The following is a 25,332-nucleotide window of genomic DNA, read 5'->3' as shown; positions in this document are numbered from 1 at the left end:
AAGTGACTTGCTTCTCCATCTGTTCAAACAGTAGATATTTCTTCTTCCATAATGATCCATTATGATGACTATTACAATATTTTGCCCCTTTTTATCAGTTTCTGTTTCTCAAAGTTCACATAGAGCCCAGATTTCATATATTTATTGAATTGTAGAACAACAAGACCCTCATCACAGGTACTAAAGAAATATTACCACTAATTATCTTTTTAGTTACAGAACACTGGCCTAAATGTTCTTGTGTTAATGCTTTGATCTTTCTACAAACATCCTAGGTATTTATAGTCTTATGTTCCAATGAATGTCTGGAAAAAAGTGGAAGAGTAGCTGTACTTAGGGTTTATTTGTCAGCATTTCCTGAAATTGATTTTAACATAAATTAAGTGCGACTTAGAAAGGAAAACATGTTTAAGAAAGGACCAGATGTTTATCACCCAACTTAGAGTCTGCTGTATTTGGACTTTGAGAAAATTTTTTCATTTTTCTAGCAAACTTGGAAACCATTTCTTAAACCAATTTTTGGACAAGGAAAGATTTTCTGATTATACTCTGGCAGGCAGCAATCTCTGACAGGATGAGCCTTACGCATACTTTAGTGACCTGGCTTTTAAAACACACACAGCATGAATCCTTCCCACATTATAGTTCCTTTTAAAGAACATAGTGATATGTTTAATGCATTAAGGAACAATAAAGATTATATAAGCCAGTCAATCAAAAAGTGCCAGTGGTCCTTGCTAAGTGGCAATGGTTGGCCTAGATTTTCAGGCTATGTAACTGATGCTGCTGTTTAGTCGCTACCTCGTGTCTGACTCTTTGTGACCCCATGGATTGTACCCACCAGTTTCCTCTGTCCATTTCCCAGGCAAGAATACTGGAGTGGGTTGCCACTTCCTTCTCCAGGGGCTCTTCCCAAAACAAGGATCAAACCCGCATTTCCTGCGTTGCAGGAAGATTCTTTATTGTTGAGCCACTGGGGAAGCCCAACTGATGCTACGCAGGTGTAAGCATGGTTGCAACCTATGTTGATGGTAAAACAGCTCTCTTTGCTGATTCTAGATGACACAGCATCCTTTCCCAGGGGCGGCTCATATTACATGTTGCTTAGCACCGTGGTCCTTGTGGGCAGTTAAATACAAACCATCACCATTGGAAAACACATGCATACACACAAACTTCATAACACCCAATGTCTTTCACTAAGGTTCCGATGATCTATTTCTTTCATCTCCACCCCAAAGGCAGGACTAGGATGTGAGTAGTGAGTGAGGTATTTGACTTGAGGAAAAAAACTTAAGAGGATGCAAAAAAACCCTCAGTTATCAAGATAAATAATGTGTTTTAATACATTATTTATAAACTAAAATTAAATGAAAAAATACACGATAACAAAATATTGCAATTGTAAATAACAACAAAATCCAATCTGCCCTTGCACAACCTTGCTCACTTTCCTTACCCTAATCCTGGCCCTGGTTCTAATAAAACTTTATTTATATAAACAAGGAGACAGACCATGAGCCATGGTTTGCCAAGTCAATTTTTTAATATAGTGCATTAAAATATTATTTGTTTTGGTAGCTGAGTTTTTTGGTACCTTTTAAAATGTATTTCACATCCTAGTCAACTCTGTTCTCTCACTAGACTATATACACTGAGGGCAGAGACCAAGGGTTATTTATCTTTGGTGCATAGCAAGCACTCATTAAATGCTCAAAAGTGATTCTTAGGGCTAGTAGTTAATTTCACATTTAAATTGTTTCCCTAAATTTAATCCTTAAAATTTTTAGTAAAAAAATACATTACTTGTCCCTCAAGGAAAATAGAAACATGTAGTATAAATGACAAATATAATAATCATATTCAGTATGGCTACTTTACTTCTAGTAATTTATCACAAGAAAATAATTCAGCTAAGCAAAAAGATGAAGGTATTTAAATGTTTTGTTGTTGTTGTTTAGTCGCTAAGTCATGCCTGATTCTTTGCAACCTCGTGGACTGCGGCACACAGGCTTCCTTGTCCTCCACTATCTCCTGGAGTTTGCTCAAGTTCATGTCCATTGAGTTGGTAATGCTACCTTATTGCAACATAAATAATTCCCAAGCTATGGGAACTGTTTACTATATTATGGTAGAACATAATAATATATGTAATATATATGATGGACTCATATATTAAAGAAAATAATTTTTAAAGACTATGTAAAAATTTGAAATATATGATAAAATAATAAGTAAAAATTAACAAAATACAAAGAAATAGGAATACACAAAAAGTAAGCCAGTGTATACAATTATAAATTAATATGCAAACCAAACTTCACTTAGATTATGGAATTACATTTTCATTATTTTTATTGTCTTTAATCTTGTTTTGATAATGCTTTTACTAAAATATTTGTAATGAAAATTTATCTTGAATAAAGTATTCTCAGCAGGCACAAGATAAATCCATTATCTGCAGTACATTTCTTCTCTTGATTAATATTCCAAATCTTGGTGAGAGGAGTTGAAAATCCAAAAACAAACAAACAAAATACCCTTTCTTTTACATCAGGCCAATAAGTTAATTCTTGACTCTTCATTTTTCTTACTAAGCTTTGGAAATTACCCTATTTATAAGCATGGCAAATCATAGGGGAAATCACACCAGGTGGAGAGGATTTAAATATCACAAGTTTCTGTTTCAAATGGAGATGAGAATAGAAACAAGGAGAGGGAAACGTGGATGGGTCTGGCCAAGAGTAAGAAAAGAGAAAGTGTTTTGGGGCAGAAGTTCGTAAACTAGGGATCTTGGGCCCAGATTGTAAGCTAAGAATATTGTTTAAGAAGAAAAAGGAGGGAAGAGAAAGAAGTGAGGAGAGGAAATGATAGAGACCCACACGGCCCACAAGCCTGGAGTATTCACCATCTGATTCTTTACGAAAACGTTTGCAACCTCTGCTCTAGAAGGGGAAAAAACACACTTCTGGGTGTTAGTCTACTTTGTATTTTTAAAGTTAGTACATTTTATGTTGTTAGATAAGTTTCAAATTTACAGAAAAATTGAGCAGAAAGTACAGAGTTGCCCCAGATGCCCCTTCTGCCCCACCACATATACATAGTTTCTCTCATTCTTGGCTTGCATTAGTATGGTACATTTGTTACAACTGATAAATCAACACTGGTCAATTTTTTTGGCCAAGTGGAATGTGGGACCTTACTTCCCCAACTAGGGTTCAAATCCACGCCCCCTGCTTTAAAAGAACAGTGTAGTCCCAATACATTATTATTAACTAAAGAACTAAAGTCCACAACCTCAGATACGCAGAGGACACCATCCTTATGGCAGAAGGTGAAGAACTGAAGAGCCTCTTGATGAAAGTGAAAGAGGAGAGTGAAAAAGCTGGCTAGAAACTCAACATTCAAAAAACTAAGATCATGGTATCTGGTCCCATCACTTCATGGCAATTAGATGGGGTAACAATGAAAACAGTGACAGACTTTATTTTCTTAGGCTCTAAAATCACTGCAGATGGTGACTGCAGCCATGAAATTAAAAGATGCCTGCTCCTTTGAAGAAAAGCTATGACAAACCTAGAGTGAATGAAGTCGCTCAGTCGTGTCCAACTCCTAGCGACCCCATGGACTGCAGCCTGCCAGGCCCCTCCATCCATGGGATTTTCCAGGCAAAAGTACTGGAGTGGGTTGCCATGACAAACCTAGACAACATATTAAAAAGCAGAGACATTACTTTGCCAACAAAAATCCGTCTACTCAAAGCTATGGTTTTTCCAGTGGTCATGTATTGATGTGAGAGGTGGACCATAAAGAAAGCTGAGCACCAAAGAGTTGATGCTCTTGAATTCTTGAGAGTCCCTTGGACTGCAAGGAGATCCAACCAGTCCACCCTAAAGGAAATCAGTCCTGAATATTCATTGGAAGGACTGATGCTGAAGCTGAAGCTCCAATCCTTTGGCCACCTGATGAGAAGAACTGACTCATTGGAAAAGACCCTGATGCTGGGAAAGATTGAAGGCAGGAGGAGAAGGGGACGACAGAGGATGAGACGGTTGTATGGCATCACTGGCTCAATGGACATGAGTTTGAACAAGCTCTGGGAGTTGGTGATGGACAGGGAAGCCTGGCATGCCACAGTCCATGGAGTCACAAAGAGTCAGACATGACTGAGCGACTGAACTGAACTGATAGGTTGCCTCAGGGTTCACACTTGGTGTTGTACAGTTTTATGGGTTTTGACAAATGCATAATGTCATGTATCCATCATGACAGCATCACAGAGAATAGCTTCACTGCCCTAAAAATCCCCAGCGCGCCATCTATTCCTTCACTTCCTCCCCCATGCAAACTCTTTGCAACCACTGATCTTCTTATTGGCTCTGTAACTGCCTTTTCCAGAATGTCACATAGTTAAAATCATATAGCCTGTAGCCTTTCAGACTGGCTTCTCTTACTTCATTTCAATAGCAACATGTATTCAAAATTCCTCTGTATCTTTTTCTGGCTTGAGAACTCATTTCTTTTTATCACTGGATAATACTTGATTTCATGGGTGTGCCACAGCTTGTTTATCCATTCACCTATTGAAGGGCATTTTGATCACGTCCAAGTTTCAAAAATTATTAATAAAGCTGATATATTCTTTGTGTGCAGGTTTTTGTGTGGATGTTGGTTTCAACTCATTTGGGTAAATACTAAGAAGTGCCATTGCAGGATCATATGGTAAGAGCCTGTTTAGTTTTGGAAGAAACTGCTAACTGTCTTCCAGACAGACTGTGCCATTTAGTACTCCCACCAGCAGTGAATGAGAGGCTCTGTGGTTCGGCATTCTCACTGCAGCTGATGTTTCTGGTATTTTGGATATTGGTTGTTCCAATAGGGGTGTCATGGTCCCTCACTGTGGTTCTAATTTGCAATTTCCTAATGACATATGATATTGTCTTTTCAGATGCTTATTTGCCATCCATATATCTTCTTCAATGAGGTATAAGTTCACATTTTTTGCCCATTTTTAAATCGGGTAGTCTGTTAGGGTCAGAGACGACTGAAGCACCTTAGCACACACATTTTCTTATTGGCAAGTTTTAAGAGGCTTTTTTTGTTTTTTTCATTTTAAAAAATTTGATTTTGCCTCATGCCCAGGATGCAGGGTCTTAGTTCCCCGACCAGGGATTGAACCTGGGCCATGGCAGTGAAAGCACCAAGTCCTAACCACTGGACCACAGGGAACTCCCAGTATCTCTCTTTTTGTACTATTGTAGTGTTGTTTTAAGGGCTTCTGTGGTGGCTCAGCGGTAAAGAAGCTGCCTGCCAATACAGGAGACATGGGGGTTTGACCCCTGGGTGGGTAAGATCCCCTGGAAAAGGAAATGGCAATCCATTTCAGTATCCCTGCGTGGGAAATCCTATGGACAGAGGACCCTGGCCGGTTATAGTCCATGGGGTTGAAAAGAGTCGAACATGATTTAGCAACCACAAACAAGTGCTGTGTTTATATTTGAAATTCCAGATGTACATTGTTGACACATATGAAACCAACTGACGTGTGTATGTTAACCTTGTATACACCCTACAACCTTGCTGTAAATGCTTATTAGTTCTAGGAGATTTTATTATTATTATTATTACATAGAAATTTTCTATGTAAACAATTATGTTATCTGTGAACAATTTTAGTTTTCAGCTTTATTTACTCCTTCATCATCTGCATACATTTTGTTTCCTTTGCTTGGTTTATTGTATTAACTAGCACTTCAAGCATAATAATGACTAGGAATGGTGAGAGGAGGCAGCCTTCCCTTATTCCTGCTCTTAGGGGAAAGGTACCTGCTATCTCACCATTAACCATGATGAGAGTTTTTATCACAAATGGTGTGCTGGGTTTTGTCAAATGCATTTTCTGCCTCTATTAATATAATCCTATATTTTTCTTCTTTAGTCTGTTGATGTAAATGATTATATTAATTGATTTTTGAACATTGAGTGAGCCTTAACTACCTGGGATAAATCTCATTTGGGCATGCTGAAGAATTCTTTTTATACTTTGTTGGATTTGATTTGCTTAATATCTCATTAAGGATTTTTGCAGCTATATTCATGAGAGATATTGGTCTGTAGTTTCCTTCCTAGTAATGTCTTTGGTTTTGTCTTCAGGGAATACTAACCTCATGAAATCAGTTATGAAGTATGTCCTGTGCTTCCGTTCTCTGCAAGATACTGTAGAGACTTGGTTTCATTTTACCCCCTAAAAACTGGTATAATTTTCCAATAAAACCATTTAGATCTAATCCTTTATGTTTGGGAAATTTATTAATTATTGATTCAATTTCTATAATTGATATAGGGATATTCAAGTTATCTATCCAAGTATGAGTTTTGGCAGACTGTGTCTTTTCAAGGAATTGGTTTATTTCATCTAGCTTATCAAATTTAGGGGCATAGAATGGCTCATAATATTCCTTTCATACTCTTTTAATGTCCATAGGATCAGTAGTGACGGCCCTTCTTTCATTTCTAATATTAGTGATTTTTTGACTTCTCTTTTTTCTTGGCTAGTCCAGCTAGAGTTTTATCAGTCTTATTGATCTTTTCAAAGAATCAGTTTTTGGTTTTGTTGATATTCTCTGTTGATTTTCTGTGTTCAGCTTCACTCCTCAGCTTTCTAATTCTTATTTATTTGCTTTTGTTTTCTTTGGATTTAGTTTTTCTTCCCCCCCGCCCCCAGTTTCCTAAGGTGGGAGCTTATATTATTGATTCTAGATCTGTCTTCTTTTCCAACACATGCATTCAACACTATTCAATTCCCTCAGCCACATTTTTTTGTTGCCTACATAAATTTTGATGAGTTGTATCTTCATACACTCCTGTGTGTTAGTCTGCTTTTTTTAAAAAAAAAAAAAAGCAAACAATATCTATAGTATCATCTCCAATAAACAGATCTTTTTTAGAGATTCTTTAAGGTTAGAAAAGACTTAATGGAGCAAAAGTAATAGACAAATAGGAAAAAGCATCCTACACTGAGTTTTCCTGGACTAATTATTGTGAAGAATGACTCAGACATCTTTCTTATATGTATGCCAAGGAGCTCAGACCAAAACCAGCCACTATCTCCACTCCTCTTCATCTCACCTTTCCTTTTAGAAAAGTGATGACTAACTAAATTTTACGGTCTCAAGGGCGTGCTGGAGACAGCTTGTAGCTGCTCTACAGAGTCCATGGCTAACCTGATGTTATCCTGCAGGTGGCCATGTTGGAAGTAGTTGCACCAGAGAAACTGACGTATAATGGATATTGGGGGTGGGGACGTTGGTTCACCAGCACACCAGTGCCAAATGATAAAGCCTAGGATTTTCCCCAGCTTTCTACATTCACCGGGCACAAGTAGGAACACACACTACTGTCTGTGAAAATTAGAGGATCCAAGAGCTTTCAAAAACCATATTCCTCCAGATGCCATGAATACATCAGACCATCTGAGAAGAGGAATTCTTTCAAGCAGCAATGTAAATGTAGCTGGGCAACAGTCCAAAACAGATCTTCTAAGAACACTCAGTCATGTATTCTATAAACATGATGAAAACATTCCTCAACCAACTTTCATAGGGTTAAACTTAAGTGTAGTGATTCATCCAAATGCACAAGCTGAAAGCAACTAAAATTGGAAGCCACAACTTGGATGGTTATTTACTCCATGGTGGTTCAGATCAAAGTCTTTCCCTATGAATCAGTAGCATCTACCAGTACCAGAATAAGGGCAATTACCTGACGTTAGGGGTTTGGAAGGACTGGGCAATAACTGAAGAGAAAAGGCTGGAAGAAGGAGAAAGTATTTTCCAATAAAGCTAAAAATAACGTAGGGTCGTATAGTTATTTGAAAGGCAGATCTCTAACATTCCATGATTTGAACAGACATAAGGCCCTACAATCTAATTACTGATAGAAAGAATAGAGATCAGTAGTCACAACTACAGTGACTACTTTTACTTACTAATAAAAACTGTACAAACTATCTCCTTTAATTACTTTGGTGTATATTTTACAAACTCATGAATACAGGCACATACACACATATACATATGAGAAAATCTATCTATATCCTTCTCTCCAAATTTCCTCTACCTCCCTACCAAAATATAGATGAATAAAAATCAGTAGGGCTATTACTTGTACAGCAGTGATGGTTTAGAAAGCATTTTCACAGACATTATTCCATTCATTTATTATTTGTTAATACTGTAAACATTATTTATATCCTCATTTGAAGTTGAGGAAACCGAACCTCTGAGAGAGAAACTGACCTGTCCAAGGTCACACTGGAGGTCAGCATATGAATGAGGATTAACATGTAATTTTTTTTTTTCCACCATGCCTCATGGCTTCCCAGGTCTCCTGCATTACAGGCAGTTTCTTTACCATCTAAGCCACTAAGGAAGCTGTCTACTGGGAAAGATAGAAGGTAATCACCAGAGACACCTTTAGACCCTGATCAGTCCAGAGGAATCTACATAAAAAACGTTGCTAAAACTTGCCCTTGTCTTCCTTTCGTGCCTCCACGTATTTGCCTTCCTACAATTTGCCAACCCTAGAAACTCAGAGTCCTTTTCCTTTGACTTGTCACTTCTCTAAAACCTTGTTTTCCTTTTAAGATGCTGTGTAAGCACAATTCTAACCACTCCTATTGAGTAGCTCCATGTGTACGTTCAATGCAGTTGTTAACAAACTTCTGTTTGTTCTTCTCTGGTTAATCTGTTTTTGTTAAGTCTAATTACAGGGCCTGAGAACCTAAGATGGACATAGGAAAAAGCTTTTTTTCCCTTGCCTATGGTGTCCTACAATAGAAATAGCCTGGGACCAGGAATTTTCTCATAACCTCCAAGCTACAGTGGACATCAAACTGGAGGAGTTAAAGGTTTTCCCCTTGCAAGTAGGAAATGTACCTTCGTGGTGTGCTAGGTTGCTTCAGTTGCGTCCGACTCTTTGCACTGCAGCTCTATGGACTGCAGCCAATGTGTGAGTGGGATTCTCCAGGCACGAATACTAGAGTGGGTTGCCATGTTCTGGGATCATTCCAACCCAGGGATTGAACCTGCATTGGCCTAAAACAAGACTCAGGGGAGGGTCTTCCTAACTCAAGCATATCCCTTCTAAGCCCTAGGCTGCCGCCCTGCTTGAGTTTGATTTTCTAACACACAGGCAGAAGCATAGAAAATGCTCAACTCAAAATGCTTTTAAAAAAGGAGCTTTCAAAAAAAAAAAAAAAAGGAGCTTTCACTATGTCCTGGATTCTTTTTGGACTTTCCAATACAGAAATAGAGAAAATAACTTTTTAAGTCAAATGAATTACTAAGAATTAAGTCGTTTGCATTCCTGGAATGTCTAAATTTGCATCAATCTAGCTCATGTAATTTATCACTAAAATTTTTTTTCTTTTATTTTTCTAAAAATGAAAATGACTTGTCTAGTACATTTGGAAGGCTTTAAGTCATTCTGATAGGTCTTTTTATATGTTTAAGAATTTTTGTCTGGTTGTTATTACCATTGATTTTCATAATCTTTGTCAGCCACTTCCTATGTTTGAGATCTCATGAAAAGTGTATTAGTAAAGTCATAAGTTCACATACGAATAAGGGCTGTGTGTCCATCTCAAATTCTAAGACTTTATGACCAATTCCAAGAATTTTTTTTAAGTAGGCATTTTCTTCAAGTGTTTTGAAGTCCAAAGTAGTTTTAGAAGACTGTCTTTGGATTTGAAGGTCCCCTAGATTTTTTTAATGTACAGACATAGACAAATGTTCAGGTTATAGAAGTGGTGGGGAAAGTCTAAACCAACTGGAATCATCCTGGAAGAGCTGCTCGATTAGCATCAGATTTGTCCACATGCCCCTTTACTCAGCCTCTAGTGGAGAATCTGCTTCTAATTTTAGATGCTACATGAAAGCAAACATACTATAATCAACGAGCTTCATTGGTGCCAAGAACTGCCAATTCGCTTAAAGACTGACTCTCTCCAGGTATTTTGTTAAAGTAGCACCTATCAGTAGTCTTGCCTGGAAAATCCCATGGACGGAGGAGCCTGGTAGGCTGCAGTCCATGGGGTCGCTAAGAGTCGGACACGACTGAGCGACTTCACTTTCACTTTTCACTCTCACGCATTGGAGAAGGAAATGGCAACCCACTCCAGTGTTCTTGCCTGGAAAATCTCAGGGACGGGAGAGCCTGGTGGGCTGCCGTCTATGGGGTCGCACAGAGTCAGACACGACTGAAGTGACTTAGGAGCAGCAGCACCTCTCAGAAGTTGGCTGACAACTCAATTTCCAACAGGGACATGAGGAAAAGTATTTTCTAAAGCTCTTATGTATTAAAGAAACCCCGAACAGTTTAGCAGAGTGCTAAATTCATTGAACAAAGAGCTGTTAGACAGAGGTGGTTCTAATGTCTTGGCTACCTAAGTAAGCAAACCAAAACCTGATCTTATGAACACCTCAAGGTAGAGAAATCGAAACCTGAGGACAACTGATCACAAACAGCCAACCAGGCTTTGCCAAATAAGGTCTCCTAACTGCTTCTTGTTTGGTACCAAACAGATTGGAATGGATGTTTGCTCAAATAAACTCTCAAAATTCTTAATATGCCTCAGTTTATCATTTAACATGAAAGAAAGTAAATGGAATTGTGTAGCTATTTGAATTAATTTTAAAGGGCTTCCCTGCTAGCTCAGTGGTAAAGAATCTCCCTGCCAATGCAGGAGACTCGGATTCTATCCCTGGGTTGGGAAGATCCCCTGGAGAAGGAAATGGCAACCCACTCCAGTATTCTTGCCTGGAGAATCCCATGGACAGAGGAGCCTGGTGGGCTGCAGTCCCTGGGGATGAAAAAGAGTTGGATACTACTTAGTGACTAAACAACAAAAATAAGAGAATTTTACTGTTGACCTAAAATTCCTCTTTAGCTGGGATAGCATTTTTAAAAACAGACTGGGTCCTTAAATGTAAGTACAAATAAAAATTATTTTGGTAATTATTAGTACATTATTATTTAAAATTATAAGTACAAATTATTCCCTCTCTACTACCCTTTGCTAGCAAGGATTTAAGGGAGAGCAAAGGTGAAACAGTGGAACAGGGTCAGACTTGATTTTCTGGGCTCCAAAATCACTGCAGATGGTGACTGCAGCCATGAAATGAAAAGACGCTTCCTCCTTGGAAGGAAAGTTATGACCAACCTAGATAGCATATTCAAAAGCAGAGACATTACTTTGCCAACAAAGGTCCGTCTAGTCAAGCCTATGGTTTTTCCAGTGGTCATGTATGGATGTGAGAGCTGGACTGTGAAAAAAGCTGAGAGCCGAAGAATTGATGCTTTTGAACTGTGGTGTTGGAGAAGACTCTTGAGAGTCCCTTGGACAGCGAGGAGATCCAACCAGTCCATCCAAAGGATGGAGTTGATGCACATGAGTTTGAATGAACTCCAGGAGTTGGTGATGGACAGGGAGGCCTGGCGTGCTGTGATTCATGGGGTCGCAAAGAGTTGGACATGACTGAGCAACTGAATTGAACTGAACTGAACTGAAAGGGGTTAGTTCTGCAACTCAACACACACCACCTACTATACTACACAGGCTGGACTCCTTGCCTATGATAGCTCAAATGACGAAAGGCCAGCAGAGCTCCTCAGAGAGCCTGGAATGGATTCACAGAGCGGGGAGATCTGAGTTCTGAGATGTTCCTGCCACTTTCTATAGAGTATTCTTGGAGAAACCCAACAATCTAAGAGAGACCAGTCAACGCCCTCCTACCCCCAAAAGCCTCAGGGCTCTCTGTTTCAATTTCTTGATGAATGGAAAAGCTCTTCCTCACAGCCAGAAATAGCCATTTCCCCTCTTTTCTAAAAGAATCAGGCAGGATACACCCTGGGCTTTCCTTTGTGTTTGATGATAGCTTGCAGTCCCTCATTTTGTTCTCAAAGCCCACATTGTGTTGACTTACTTGATTGATAAAGGCTTCATTTACAATCCAAAGGATTTTTTTAAGCAATGGAGGGAATTTAAGAAGTTAATTCCAATGGAGCTTTCTGACTTTTTTTTAACCGAGAAACCAATTACACTAATCCTGCTATTTTAACTCCCTGGGGTTCTTCCTACCTCCATTCCCTCCCCTCTCCTCACCCCTACAAACTGTAAGCAAAATTTTTGTTTTGAAAGTAACTGTTCACATTTCTTTCCTTGGGAAAGGGTGCAGAGAACTCATCCATTTTCAAAGACCCCAAAAAGAACCATCACTGTGAGGTGGAGAAATGGAAGTGCAATCAACAAAGTCTGAAAGAAGTAAATCCACCTTAACTGTGCTCAGGTGCTCCCTAAACTCAATGCAAGACCCCCTCCACCCCCAGAGCACTGTTCCATCAGCAAGGGTCAAGGCCTTTAAAACCAGCAGTCGGATGAGCTTCCTGTGGACTCCATGTGAAATATCACTCTCCTGAGACTCTGGGAGGATTTCTGGTCCTCCAGTTCAGTTTAGGTCAGTCACTCAGTCCTGTCCAACTCTTTGTGACCCCGTGGACTTCAGTACGCCTGTCCATCACCAACTCCGGGAGCCTACTCAAACTCCTGTCCATCATGTTGGTGATGCCATCCAAACATTTCATCCTCTGTTGTCCCCTTCTCTTCCTGCCCTCAATCTTTCCCAGCATCAGGGTCTGTTCCAATGAGTTGGTTCTTCACATCAGGTGTCCAAAGTACTGGAATTTCACTTTCAGCAAAACTGAACTTTTAGCTTCTGGCTCTTGGATGCAGTGTATTTCCAGGAAAGCACTCAGAAACATACAGAGAAAAAGACAGGTAACTCCTAGCATTGCTGGTCTGCACTCCTGTATGAGATGCTTGCTCCTTGGAAGGAAAGCTATGACAAACCTTGACAGCTTATTAAAAAGCAGAGATGTCACTTGGCTGACAAAGGTCTGTATAGTCAAAGCTATGGTTTTTCCAGTAGTCATGTATGGATGTGAGAGTTGGACCATAAAGAAGACCAAGTGCCGAAGAACTAACTGATGCTTTCAAATTGTGATGCTGGAGAAGACTCTTGAGAGTCCCTTGGACAGCAAGGAGATCAAACCAGTCAATCCTAAAAGAAATCAACCCTGAATATTCATTGGAAGTGTTGCAGGAAAGGGACCCCTTCCAGGGCCCGAAACTGGGCTCTTGTCTAACACTCGGAAATGAATTGTCCGAGGAGACACATGTGCTGACAAAGCAAGAGATTTTATTGGGAAAGGGCACCCGGGTGGAGAGCAGTAGGGTAAGGGAACCCAGGAGAACAGCTCTGCTGTGTGGATCGCAGTCTTGGGTTTTACGGTGATGGGATTAGTTTCCCAGTGGTCTTTGGCCAATCATTCTAATTCAAAGTCTTTCCTGGTGGCGCATGCATCGCTCAGCCAAGATGGATGCTAGCGAGAGGGCTTCTGGGAAGTGGACGGACACGTGGTGTCTCCTTTCCATCTTTCCCGAACTCTTCCGGTTGCTGCTGCTAAGTCACTTCAGTTGTGTCCGACTCTGTGCGATTCCATAGACAGCAGCCCACCAGGCTCCCCCATCCCTGGGATTTTCCAGGCAAGAACACTGGAGTGGGTTTCCACTTCCTTCTCCAATGCATGAAAGTGAAAAGTGAAAGTCAAGGCGCTCAGTCGTGTCCGACTCTTAGCGACCCCATGGACTGCAGCCTACCAGGCTCCTCCGCCCATGGGATTTTCCAGGCAAGAGTACTGGAGTGGGGTGCCATTGCCTTCCTTTTGACCTTTCCCGGAAGCCTTCTGGTTGGTGGTGGCTTATTAGTTCAGTATTCCTTATCAGGATCTCCTGTCATAAAACAATTCATGCAAATGGTTACTATGGTGCCTGGCCAGGGTGGGCGGTTTCAATCAGTGTGCTTCCCCTAACAGAAGGACTGATGCTGAAGCTGAAGCTCCAATACTTTGGCCTGACGCAAAGAGCTGACCCATTGGAAAGACCCTGACGCTGGGAAAGATTGAGGGCAAGAGGAAAAGTGGGCAACAGAGGATGAGATGGTTGAATGGCATGACTGACTCAATGGACATGAATCTGAGCAAACTCCAGGAGATACTGAAGGACAGGGGAGCCTGGCAGTCCATGAGGTCTGAAAGAGTTGGACATGACTGAATTACTGAACAACAAAACTCCTGTATGAGACAGGTAAACCAGTATGGAAGCTGGATTGTAAGAGGCCTCTCACAATACGGGTCATATCAGTGAATCACTCAGTGAACCTGCAGTCCTGGTGGGGCAGCCGGAGGCTAGTTGACCTAGGGAGCCTCAGCAAGGATGCTTCACCTCTGTTCTACATAGTTTTGTCCTCTAGTGGGCTAGCCTGGGCTCATAGCCGTGGAAGCCTTCCACTGGAACAAGAACAGAAGGGACAAGACCTCTTGTGGCCTAGGCTTGGAATCATACATCACCTCTCCGATATTCTGTTAGTCAAAGCAAGTCACAAGGCCAGTCCAGCAGGAAGGGGTGGAGATAGATTTCATCTCTTTTTTAAAAAAAGTTTTGTTTGGCTGCATCGGGTCTTCGTCACAGTATGTGGGATCTTTATTTGTGGCATGTGGGATCTAGTTCCCTGACCAGGGATAGAACCTGGGTCCTACCACTTGGGAGCATGAAGTCTTAGACACTGGACCACCAGTAAAGTCCTTAGATTTCATCTCTTGATGGAAGGACCTGCAAAGAATTTGCAGCCATTTGTAATCTACCACATCAGTAAATCCACGTAGCTTTATCATCTCTGGTACTGATGTCCTGTTGTCTGTTTGTGTTCTCTGGTGATGATATTCCAACAGGTCGGGTATGGAAAGTTTTTCCAAAAAGATTCCAACTGCCACAAGGCAACTGTAGCTTCATTACTTCCTCCGTGACTGTTGATGAGGTCGGGCACATCAAACCTTTCCTGAAACTGTTGCCAGTATCTTAGGTGGAGAAGAGACAGAATGGTCCCAATTTGCTACCCACAGCAGATTGCTAGGGAAATAACTGCTTTCTTTACATTCGAGTGTCATTTTCACAGCACCCTTGCTGATAAACTAATGTTAGCCGAAAACCAGTAACCCGGCTACATTTCACTAAGAACTGTGATCTCTAGAACACCTGCGGATAAATGTGCTAATGAGAGACTTTTCTTAAGGGCTCTTATCTCCATGATTATTCCAAGCCACAGTTGAATGCAAACATCATCAGGACAGTGTTATGCTTAATAGCCTAGAATGCTCCTGTAATACTTAATCCCCTTTACACAGATCAGCCTCTGAAATAGGAACGCAGCCTCAGGGGAGAGAGCAGCTTAATCAACAAGCCTCAGGTAGGAAAGGACCACGAAGTAATGACTTCCCAGCCCAGGGATGCTCCTATAGATTCTGTATATTTCCAGTCCAATCAAGACGGCAGCCAAAAGAATCCTTTTCCATCAAACTTCATTATTCCTTTATGGGATAATTCTCTGAAATGGGCTAGCTATTTCTAACACGTCCCTGTTAGAGTAAGAAGCCAGTAGATGTCTTATATTGTGCAAACGCTTTCATCAAAGACTTGGTGCCCTTACACTGTTTATACAAACTTGATGACCAAGCAACTGGAGTTGGTTCAAGTCCCTATAGAAAGTGAAAAGTGAGAGTCGCTCAGTCATGGTTGACTCTTTGCAAGCCTGTGGACTGTTCAGTCCATGGAATTCTTCAGGCCAGAGTACTGGAGTGGGTAGCCTTTCCCTCCTCCAGGGGATCTTCCCAACCCAGGGATCAAACCCAGGTCTCCCGCATTGCAGGCAGATTCTTTACCAGCTGAGCCATAAGGGAAGTCCAAGAATACTGGAGTGAGTAGCCTATCTCTTCTCCAGGGGATCTTCCTGACCCAGGAATCAAACTGGGGTCTCCTGCGCTGCAGGCAGATTCTTTACCAACTGAGCTATCAGAAAAGCCCCTATGGGATCCATGTAATCCTTGATGTCCACTTAATAGCAGGTTTTTCTTTTTTAAATAGCAGATCTTAAACCCAGACCTCATAGCAGTTTTGCTTCTCCCTTCTTGAGTGTTCCATGCTTATCTGAACTGTAAGCAATGGTCAGTGTTACCTTAGCCATCAATTAAAAGTATCTTTCCTTTTCCTTACCTCTTGCACCTTCTTCTCACTACTCTCTTTCCTTCTATATGGTCCCTTCCTTCATTCTTCCCATGGGACTCATTACTGTACAAATTAGGATTTGGTGTTTGAAACATACTCCATTCAATTTTAAACACAAATGGACTGAATTAGGGCAGTGGTGGAAAGACAAGAGAAGGGGGCTCTTGGGTGAGTCTCGGGGTACTCCCATAATTCCAAAGAGCCAATGACTAGGAAGCTGCTCCCTGTGCTGAAATCAAGACACTGGGGACTTTCGAGGCTGCCCCTGAGTGTATGGAGTTCAAGAACGTCATCATAATTGCAATCCAGGAGTGAAGAAACAGGGATCTGAATGCCAGGATCAGAATGTCATTGCTTCTCATCACCTACAGAGCTGGACAAGTGCTCCAGAAAATTTCATGATCTTGCTTGCCTGCAGAAAATAGCCAAAAACAGCCTGAAAAATGGCCACTACCCCATTTCCTCCTTGCAAACAACATATACACAGATCTCATGAAATGAAACAATCTTCTAGCTAAAAGACAGTCTGGGAAATGTGGTAGCTTGGGGTTTTCTAATCTCTGTAGTAAGGAGAGGCATTCTGGAGGGAGGCGAGAATGAATATAAGTGCTGACTGATCAAACCCTGCTCAAGGACTCCACTGCTTAGCTCCCCTCTTATAAAAGGAATTAGAATGTTTAAAACACAAGCACATGCCACTAGTCTCATTTTCAACATTATTCCAGCCAATGCTCATGGCACCCCATAAATAAGGTGCTATTAACCCATTTTTCTGGGTGGAGAAATGGGGGCCAGGGAAGCTAAGTAATTTGCCCAGGGCCACACAGTAATAGTAAGGCTTCCCCAGTGGCTCAGTGGTAAAGAATCCACCTGCCAACGAAGGAGTCATAGGAGACACAGATTCGATCCCTGGAAGGAGGAAATGGTACCCCACCCCATGGATAGTTTCAGGATAATCCCATGTTAAGAATAATCCCATGGACAGAGGAGCCTAAAGGGCTACAGTCCATAAGGTCACAAAGAGTTAGATATGACTGAGAATGCATGTACTAGTGGGGAGCTGGTGATCAAACTCAGGTTTGTGTAATGCCAAGGTCCATATGTGTCAAAACCAATATGGTGCCAAAGGCTACGAGCTTCACCACCAAGCTAACCCACGTCATGGAGGTGCTTACTCTGTCCCCAGACCAGGGACTCAGCCACTGAAGCACATGAGAATAGTTTTCCATTTCCTTTTCTGGAATCTGACAAATTACACTTCATTTGCTTAATCCACTCTGACAAGCCCTGGACTGAGGAGCAAACAGGGGCAGAGGACAGCACAGACAATATTGCTACACGACACGTGCCATCTCATCACCTTTATGCCGATTGGTCATCTAAGAAAACCACCAGTATCTTCACGAAAGACTAAGAAAGCACTTAGAATGTGATGACATTTTAAAAGGAGCTGGAGTAGAATTCTTAGCTCGGCAATCATAATCATATTATGCATAATGCGCATCATTCACAAACATTAGGACAAAGAACACAGGCCCTCAGATCCACCGCTGACCCAATACTAGCCTTTTGGCAGGTCAAAATCAAGACAAGGGCATAGCCTCGCCCACTTGATTGGGTGCCAAGGGCTGTCTCAAGCCTTCTCTTCTACTCTGATAAAGAATATAATTTAGAATCAGATGGAAAAATCCCCTCCAGAGGCTGCTTGAGGAAGCTCTCTGTCATGGCTGATTATCAGACTAGTTAGGAAAACAAACAAAAAAACATAAAAATGCTGTTCTTGGCATAGTACCTTTATTCCCCCCATCATGATTTAGTCAAGATTTAAATCCTCTCAACTGAGCAATTCTTTGTTCAAAGAAGGCTGCATGAATCCACAATGGAGGTGAGCGTGTGCCCGCTGAGAAGGTTGCCTGACTCCGTACCTGGCTGGTCTTTCTGGCAACGGACAGGCCACCTCCACCCTCTAGATGGTTCCTTCTTAGACACAAATGCCCTGACAGAGCTTCTGGTTCTCAGAGGGAAATCCCTTTACACACACAAACTCATCTGCAAGAAATGCTTGCAGCAGGCAGGACCTTTCAGAATGACCACCTTCTAAAAAATGTGGCAAATGCTACCAAAAGGAGTTCTATTTATCTGAGGAGCCCCAGGGCAACGTACCTTCCTTCTTCCTCTTTCAGGATTTCTTTACCAACAGCCAATGTTCTCAATTAGCCACGAGGTGCCCTTTCTGCCTGGAAGTCACCTCAGCATATGTGGGCATTTGCTAAATGTGGGTGGTGATTCATCACGGACAATGGCCAAGGTTTTGACATCATCAATCAAGAGAGGAAAGAAGTCCTTTTCTCAATCAGACGATCTTTGTGTCTCAGCAGATAATAATCCAATAACCCACACTAGCACCTATACCCTCCACTCTGCGTTTCCACTATAATTTGGAAATTCTTTCCACCTCCCATATAATATGCCTGTCCCAATGGGAACTGTTACCACCTTCAAATACGAGTGGCTATTTATTATAATAAAAGTCTAATGTTCTTGGGGTTAATAAATTCTATTACATTTGGCTTTTTCTTACTCTCCAACACGAGAATGTCAGCCTTGGAACTCACCTCTGAAGTCTCTCCTACTTCCACATATTTTTTAAGGAGACTCTTTTTTTCTTTTTTTCCCAATATTTATTTATTTATCTGGCTACATCAGGTCTTAGCTGTGGCATATGGGATCTAGTTCCCTAACCAGGGATTGAACCCAGGTCCTCTGCCTTGGGAGGGCAAAGTCTTAGACACTAGATCACCAAAGAAGTCCTACTTCTGCATATTCTAATTCCCTAAAAAACTGAGCAAGTTTTGATCCTTTAAAGTCCCAAACTCCATATGTGCAAGGGGAGTATGATCTGGCCTGATAAGGGAAGAACCCTCCTTTGTAAATAGAAGGTAAGGTTAGAAAAGGGAGGGAAATGGTTAGAGTTTGAGTCTGGGCTCAAACTGTGATGGAGTCAAAAATTTACTCCATCACAAAATATACCAGGTAGACGGTGTGCACTCAACTTTATTCCCGGGGTGAGACCAACCACAGTGACTTAAAACTCTTCCGTTTCCGAAATTCCTCTACCAGTAATTTTCTCCAGGGCCTCTCGGGTAAACTTTCCTTTAAAGTTAAATTGGTTTTCATCTAATCTGTTTTTGAGATTCAATGTTTAAATTGTTTCAACCTGATGGATGGTTAGTATTTTGCTAAAAATTTGAAACCGCTAATGGGTAGTCAAAATATACTTGTTAGGTTTTAAAAATATTTTCTCATAAAATGAAAGACAAAGAGTATTTGCAGGAAACCCCACACCCTGAGATGGTGCTCCGCTCATAATGTGTCTGCCTCTAAGGGAGGGTTGTTTTATTAAACCCAAGACATGTACTGACACAACATTCATAAAATCATCCAGCTGTACACGCACAGATTGTACAACAACATAACCATCCAGGGGGTGTGGGATAGCTAGGAATAAACAGATGCATTTGTCATTTGGGTTAAAAACAAAGGATGAGAACAAAGATGTCACCTCATATGCAGGTGAGGTGAGTATTTCACTTCAGTGACCCATGCCCTTTCCATCTCGGGGTGAGCTGAAAAGAATCACACAGCATCATTACTTTTTGGCTACTCTGTCCTAAAGACTAACAAACACAAAACCTGCGATTTTCCATAGCCATGTCCACTCAGTGTTTCCTCAGAGCTGTCATCTATGAAACCAGCTGGCTTCATATCAAGCCCTGGAGAAGTCCAACTGATGCCCCAAAATTGATGGATGGATGTCTTCCTTTGTACTACTGGGAGGTACTAAAAGGTTATTGTTTGACTTGAAGATTAAAAGTCCTCAGTATGCATTGTTATACTGTCCACTCAGACCTGTTGAAAGTAACTTCAAAAACCAGGCATTCAATACTGATGTTACCTTCTGACCTTGGCTCTCGAACTCTTCCTCTGGCTACTGTAGATCTTTCTAAAATTCAGCTATGACCAAGTCCTCCCCGAACAGTTTTATCAGTGTGATATCCTACATCCTGATGCCCCTCTGCTTAAATCTGTAGTCTCTAATGCTGGCTAAACATCAGATTCACCTGCGTTGCTCTAAAGGATCAACGCCTTTGCCCCAGTCCTTAAAATTCTGATTTAATGGAAGTGGGAGCTTGGTATAATGTTCAAAGTCTCCCAAGGGTTTTAATGAGTAGACAAGAGTTGAGAACCAGTGACCCAAAGACGAAGCTTCAGTGCCTTATCATGGAGGGAAGTTCCTCTAGGATTGAGCCCTTTGCTGATCTTCTCTCTCTCTCTCTCTCTCTCACCACAGTGCATCCATCAGACCGTGAACTCACCCTTGCCAAGGGCACACAGGAGCACTTCCCATCAGCATCTCTGTAGCCTTTTCCCAGAAGCCCGAGCTTCTCCCACCCACACACGTTCCTGCAAGCAAACATCTCACTCTTCTCTTAAGGCTACCCTTGCCCCCCACCCCCACCCCCAGGGACCATTCCCGCCTCCCTCCTTCTTCCTTCCCCTCCCCCACCCCTGCTCTGCTGGACTTGTTTACATAGCTGCTTCTCCTCCCTGGGGACTACATACCCTACCCAACCCAGGCCGGGACCAAAATCTAATCCTAGAAAAATGAGCTACATGAGAACAATACACGTCTGTTTTGTTCACCACTCGGGGCTGGCTACGTAATTTGCAGAACCCACTGCAAAATGGAAACGCAGAGCCCCTTGTTCAAAAATTAAGAATTTCAAGATGGCACCAGCCGAGCGTGAAAGCATAGGGCCCTTCTATCTCATACGCAGTGCGTGCTTTAAAATGTTTGTTGAATAAAGGAGTTTTCCCATCTCCTGCAGTTGGCATGGGGGTTTGTGGAAAGAGTGTATATTCCCTGCATTCTGAGAAACATGGAGGCCACAGGAGGGGAAGGAGAGAGGGGAGGATGGGAGAGGCATTTTTCAATTTTTGATGAAGTACATGTCTCATTTAACCACAACAGTCACTAGGAATAACCACGCAGGGATCCCCTTTATGGTCCTATTGAAGAACCTACACTGTAACAGCTTTTCTCCTTCCAGACTGGCAGGCAGGACACAAAGAAAGGGGTCTCTCCATCCAAGCAAATATTTTCTGCTTTTCACTGGGGAGCAACAGAACCAAAAGAGCTTTATCAAAGTCACCTGATCCTAGAAATAAAAACATATATATTTTAAATTTGCAAATCACTTTATTGTTCTTTCCCTTTGCTAACACACAACATGATTGTTTTTCTACTATTTCTCATATTCCTCACAGGCAGAGGGGCCGCCGCTAACCACACCTTCTACACAAAATGACTGTCACAGCTTTGGTCTTCATATTTTTAAAAGCAAATCTAAGGCATTATGAAATGTTATCCCTGCACGCGTCTCTTAAAAGCTTCGACGTTACTTCCATCCCACAACGCTGCAAGAAATCCAGAGCCACCTGCATTATCACCCTCACAAAACTACGACCATACAGCCACCATCACACCTCACAGAAATATCAACTCTTCCTTCCTGGTTCTCATTCTGTCTCTCTCTTGAACAAGTTCTCTGGATTCTGTCTTTATTAACCTCACTGACCCATGCTCCCAAATCCTTGTGTCCTTGGGGTGGATCCTTCGTCCACTCAGAACAGACCATCTGGAGAAGTACTGAGAACACCCAGCTTCAAAAGAAGAGTGAGTCATGTATAATAGGAAGTACATGGTCGTGTCCGTTCCTGCCTTACACTCTGTGTAGAAAAGTCATAACATTCTGATTTCTGGGAGATTAGAGCCTCTGGTTTTTCGCTTAAAGAAGAAAATCAGTAGGTCAGTTAACTTGTCTCATTCTCTATTTTTAAATCAACTTTCTGTAGTAATTTCCTGTCCTGTCTCACCCTGCCCACATTTCTCCTGGTCTTGTTGATAAAGTCGTCCACCAAATACCAAGTTCAGCTCACAAACACTTCTTCAGAAAATTTAGGCTGGATTTCCAAGCACTCGGATCAAGGGTTTTCTTAATCATTCCACTCTCAGTCTTAAACACGTCGTATTCATTATTCCATTAGTGGTGAGGAATCCTCCTCCGCCCCTTCCCCCTCAAGGCAAATTTGCTCCCCTAAAGTTAGGGCTTTCCACTGAGACCCATTTAAGGGAAAAGGGCATTAACATCTAAATGGACTTTTAAATATAAAATAACACTTACTTACTAACACCAAGGTAATCCTCTATAGCAGCGGTCCCCAACCTTCTTGACACCAGGGACTGGTTTCGTGGAAGACAATTTTTCCACAGACCGAGGATGGGGTGGAGGAGGAATGGTTTCTGGATGATTCAAGTGCATTACATTTATTGTACACTTTATTTCTATTATTACATCAGCTCCACCTCAGATCATCAAGCATTCGATCCCACAGTTTGGGGACCCCTGCTTTACAGAAATACTCTGTGCATGACTGAAAAATGCCATTGCAGCCTAAAGTCTAGACGTGCTGGGACTGTCAAAGGCAAACTCTAGAATACAGAATACCACAGAATACAGAATACCACAGAGTACAGAATACCACAGAATACAGAATACCACAGAATACAGAATACCACGGAATACAGAATACCACAGAATACAGAATACCACAGAGTACAGAATACCACAGAATACAGAATACCACAGAATACAGAATACCACGGAATACAGAATACCACAGAGTACAGAATACCACAGAATACAGAATACCACAGAATACAGAATACCACGGAATACAGAATACCACAGAGTACAGAATACCACAGAATACAGAATACCACAGAAGCAAACACATAGTGTTTAGGACCCAACACTTAAATTGTAGATAACCATGTTAACATTTATTGAGCAATTCATCATGCCTCCATTAATCTTGGAAACAGCCCTACCAGGTGTGCACCATTATGCTTATTTTAGAATATAAGTGGCTTGCCCAGAACATAGAGCTCAGTTCAGTTCAGTTCAGTCGCTCAGTCATGTCCAACTCTTTGCAACCCCATGAACCGCAGCACGCCAGGCCTCCCTGTCCATCACCAACTCCGGGAGTTCACTCAGACTCACGTCCATCGAGTCAGTGATGCCATCCAGCCATTTCATCCTCTGTCGTCCCCTTCTCCTCCTGCTCCCAATCCCTCCCAGCATCAGGGTCTTTTCCAATGAGTCACCTCTTCACATGAGGTGGCCAAAGTATTGGAGTTTCAGCTTCAACATCAGTCCTTCCAATGAACACCCAGGACCGATTTCTTTCAGAATGGACTGGTTGGATCTCCTTGCAGTCCAAGGGACTCTCAAGAGTCTTCTCCAACACCACAGTTCAAAAGCATCAATTCTTGGGCACTCAGCTTTCTTCACAGTCCAACTCTCACATCCATACATGACTACCGGAAAAACCATAGCCTTGACTAGACAGACCTTTGTTGGCAAAGTAATGTCTCTGCTTTTTAACACATAGAGCTGCTGCTAAGTCGCTTCAGTCGTGTCCGACTCTGTGCGACCCCATAGACGGCAGCCCACCAGGCTCCCCCGTCCCTGGGATTCTCCAGGCAAGAACACTGGAGTGGGTTGCCATTTCCTTCTCCAATGCATGAAAGTAAAAAGTGAAAGTTGGACTCTTAGAGACCCCATGGACTGCAGCCTACCAGGCTCCTCCGTCCATGGATTTTCCAGGCAAGAGTACTGGAGTGGGGTGCCATTGCCTTCTCCGAATACATAGAGCCAGCTGAAGGCAAATCTGAGACAAAGTCTTCTTATTTGCCAAACAAACAGGACTCTGTCTGATTCACATGCATCGAGCTTTTCACTCTGGGGATGGTGCCTTCTTGCCTCTTCTTCCTTCCTTTCTCAAAACTGCATCATTTCCAGTGGATCTGAAGATGCTTGTGGAAACCTGAGATTAACTACATGCAACTGCTTATGTTTACTTGCGCTTTTATATTTTCCCCTAGGAAAAAAGGACCGAGCTTAACAGAAAACAGAAAATAAAAAAGACATTTCTTTTAAAACCCTACACTTAATTTATTAAAAAAAAAAAAAAATTTTAGCCACACTGAGAGGCATGTGGGATCTTAGTTCCCATGACCAGGGATCAAACTCACCCCTCTTACAGTGGAAACGCAGAGTCTTAACCACTGGACTGCCAGAAAAGTCCCACCCTACACTTACATTAAACCCCTGGTTGAGCAATTGGATGCTACAACCTCTGCCACACATGCACACACACACATTCCTACAGAATCCTCATACCCTTAGTTCAGTTGCTACATATGACAAATATTCCTCTAACCCAAGGGGTGTTTTCAAGACCAAGCTTGGCACAGCCCATGTAACAACTAAAAATATATCCAAGAGAGACTATGTTTCCTGGAAATGATCACCTTTAGAAATGAAAATTCAAATCAGTTGTTTAGGTGCAAATTTTATTGTGACTTCAGTCTGTTCAGGGGACAACAGTAATGAAATATACAAATGAGGTACACAAATCCCTGGCTACAGATTCATTACTGATTCAACAAACACTAATTAAGATATCTTTGCTGTCACAGTCTGCAAGATTTTTGCCATTAAAGTATTCCATCAGCAAGACTTATATCCCAGAGAGAAAATAACCACCCACCTGCAAAGTGGGAGCAGTCAAAAAGAGAAGGATGAGATTAAATCATCAGAACATGGGCCAGTGAAATTGCTATTTAAGGTGACAGCTGGATATCTGAAGGAAAAAAAGATGAACCTCATCCCCTAAAATCCTGCAGCAAAAAATATATTTTGCAAACTAAAAAATTTTAGTAGCCGAATTCACTCTTTATATCTGACTTGAAAGTGAAAGCCCTACAGGGATGTCCATGGGATTTCTCAGGCAAGAATACTGGAGTGGGTTGCCATCCCTCTCTCCAGGAGATCTTCCAGATCCAGGGATTGAACCCATGTCTCTTGCCTTGGCAAGCATATTACCACTGCGCCACCAGGAAAACTCTTATAACTGACATAATGGCCTGAAAAATCAAGACCATCCTGAAGAATGGGGAGAAACAAATTATGGGGGAAAGGTTGAGAGAATCAGCAAATAGATCAAGGATACAACATGTAAAAAACTAA

The 25,332-nt window shown here is 41.7% G+C and overlaps 1 non-coding gene across 1 annotated transcript; it reads right to left on the bottom strand.

Moving 5' to 3' along the window:
* Positions 1–5,156: 5,156 nt before the first annotated feature.
* On the bottom strand, positions 5,157–5,229 carry TRNAE-UUC (transfer RNA glutamic acid (anticodon UUC)). The gene has a single exon. It is a non-coding gene; the product is annotated as a tRNA-Glu (tRNA).
* Positions 5,230–25,332: the final 20,103 nt, after the last annotated feature.

Source organism: Bos indicus, chromosome 27 (genome assembly GCF_029378745.1).
Source record: "Bos indicus isolate NIAB-ARS_2022 breed Sahiwal x Tharparkar chromosome 27, NIAB-ARS_B.indTharparkar_mat_pri_1.0, whole genome shotgun sequence".
Taxonomy (NCBI): Eukaryota; Metazoa; Chordata; class Mammalia; order Artiodactyla; family Bovidae; genus Bos; species Bos indicus.
The sequence above is the reverse complement of the archived record's forward strand: the minus strand, read 5'-3'. Positions and strand labels throughout refer to the sequence as shown.